This window comes from Triticum dicoccoides, chromosome 4A, assembly GCF_002162155.2.
Source record: "Triticum dicoccoides isolate Atlit2015 ecotype Zavitan chromosome 4A, WEW_v2.0, whole genome shotgun sequence".
NCBI classification, from domain to species: Eukaryota; Viridiplantae; Streptophyta; class Magnoliopsida; order Poales; family Poaceae; genus Triticum; species Triticum dicoccoides.
This window is the reverse complement of record NC_041386.1, coordinates 666,537,173-666,539,974: the sequence shown is the minus strand read 5'-3', so window position 1 is coordinate 666,539,974 and position 2,802 is coordinate 666,537,173.

Sequence of the window (2,802 nt, the reverse complement as noted above, 5' to 3'; positions counted from 1 at the left end):
GTGTCGGGATCGGCAGGGTGGCGGCCGAGCGTGGGGGGTCGGAGGCGAATCTGGACGGGGTGGCTTGACTTTTCGCCTTGCAGTGTGGCCCCAGGTGCACTTTTCGTTTGCGCCGGAGCCCCCGAGCGCGCCCTAGTGCGCCGGGTTCGGCCTGCTATCGCTGGGCGCAAAAACGGGCCAAGCCGGTGGAATGCAGCATCTTGGGGGCACGACTGGGGCGTTTTTCGGCGCCGGCGCGGAAAAAACGCCTGGGGAGGGCCTGCTGGGGCGCGGCTGGAGATGCTCTAAGGATCCATGCATTCGTCACACCCACACCATCAACAAAGCGTCCCTTCGTTATGTTATATCCAGCGTCACTGTTAGCGCATCTCCAACAGCCGCACAATGCGCGGCACGCTAAAAACCGGAAAAGTTGGTTATTGTCAAGGAACAAGATCTCTAAGTTGACCAAATAACCTAATTCTTGAGGAATTCGCTGTTGGTGTGTTGTTGCTAAGGTCCAAGTCCCTTCCTAACCCCCCTTCTCCTTGTCTCCTCTCACTATCTCTCTCACACACATGGCAAACAAGGGTGTCTTAGTGTGTGAAAAAATACTAAACTAATCCAAGGGATGAAAATTGATCATCTGTTTCAGATTGCAGTTTTCTTTCTTGGGGCTTCGGTGTGCGGTACAAAACTGAATTTTGGAAATCTACAGGATGAACAAGCTAAGGGCTATGCTTTCATCATTTAGGTTTTTATCGACACCGAGGCACCCTAAAAGCCAATGTTTTATCATTTAGGGTTTGGATCCAACACACTATCCATTGCTTACCACTTAAGTTGGATCCTTCTTCTTCCTCTATCCATCCAAGAGAGATAGATAGATAGATACTAAGTAGCTCGAGTCAAAAATTGTTGGTGAATTTCTGAAACTCCTTTCAGAATCTTCAGTCAGAAAGAGTTATGCCTATGTTAGTTGTGAAAGTTACATGTGTGTGTGTGTGTGCGTGTGTGTTTGTACAGTGACATGTAGTATGGCAAAGTGGCAGCATCCACCCCCAAATTAACAAGTTTGTTTCCATGCTTGCTGGAATTTGCAGCCAGTGAAGGTTTTGGATGGTTTTGATGGAGGCTGGTGCTGTGGGACTAGCATTATGGCTGGCTGGAGATGATCCTGACCTCTTAATGTGCTGAAATGATGGTTTGGGTTGGTGGCTTGGTGCATGCTTGGTTGTTAATGATTAATATTTTGGGTGGTTCTATTCCCCTTTGGTGGCCTGGACCTGTAGTTGTTCTTGGTCGCTTTCCATACTACATACAACTCTTGTACTGATTATCAGTTACTACTACAACAGTGCTAATCATGGTGCTAATACTCCTGCCAGTGGGTGTGTGTGCTTGTGATTACAAACTGTTGCTGCCTGATGTCTACTACACAACCTTCTTCTTGTAGACGTTGTTGGGCCTGCAAGTGCACAGGTTTGTAGGACAGTAGCAAATTTCCCTCAAGTGGATGACCTAAGGTTTATCAATCCGTAGGAGGCGTAGGATGAAGATGGTCTCTCTCAAGCAACCCTGCAACCAAATAACAAAGAGTCTCTTGTGTCCCCAACACACCCAATACAATGGTAAATTGTATAGGTGCACTAGTTCGGCGAAGAGATGGTGATACAAGTGCAATATGGATGGTAGATAAAGGTATTTGTAATATGAAATTATAAAAACAGCAAGGTAACAAGTGGTAAAAGTGAGCATAAACGGTATTGCAATGATAGGAAACAAGGCCTAGGGTTCATACTTTCACTAGTGCAAGTTCTCTCAACAATAATAACATAGATAGATCATATAACAATCCCTCAACATGCAACAAAGAGTCACTCCAAAGACACTAATAGCGGAGAACGAACGAAGAGATTATGGTAGGGTACGAAACCACCTCAAAGTTATTCTTTCGGATCGATCTATTAAAGAGTTCGTACTAGAATAACACCTTAAGACACAAATCAACCAAAACCCTAATGTCACCTAGATACTCCATTGTCACCTCAAGTATCCGTGGGCATGATTATACGATATGCATCACACAATCTCAGATTCATCTATTCAACCAACACAAAGTACTTCAAAGAGTGCCCCAAAGTCTCTACCGGAGAGTCAAGAACGTGTGCCAACCCCTACGCATAGGTTCATGAGCGGAACCCGCAAGTTGGTCACCAAAACATACATCAAGAGGCACATGATATCCCATTGTCACCACAGATAAGCACGGCAAGACATACATCAAGTGTTCTCATAAAAGAATCAATCCAATAAGATAACTTCAAGAGGAAACTCAATTCATCACAAGAGAGTAGAGGGGGAGAAACATCATAAGATCCAACTACAATAGCAAAGCTCGGGATACATCAAGATCCTGCCATAGAGGGAACATGAGAGAGAACACGAGAGAGAGAGAGAGATCAAACACATAGCTACTGGTACATACCCTCAGCCTCGAGGGTGAACTACTAGGCTCCTCGAGTATCTTATGACGTGGACTCCAAGTCTCCACGATGATATTCTTCCAAAAAACACATTGCCAAAGGGTTCATTCCGTTTGGACTCCGTTTGATATTCCTTTTCTTCGAAATACTGAAACAGGCAATAAAACAACAATATGGGCTAGGCCTCCGGTTAATAGGTTAGTTCCAAAAGTAATATAAAATTGTATAATAAAGCCCACAATCATTCAAAACGCATAGTAAAATAGCATGGAACAACCAAAAATTATAGATACGTTGGAGACGTATCACTGCCAGATGGTGTGCCTTTGTATGTATT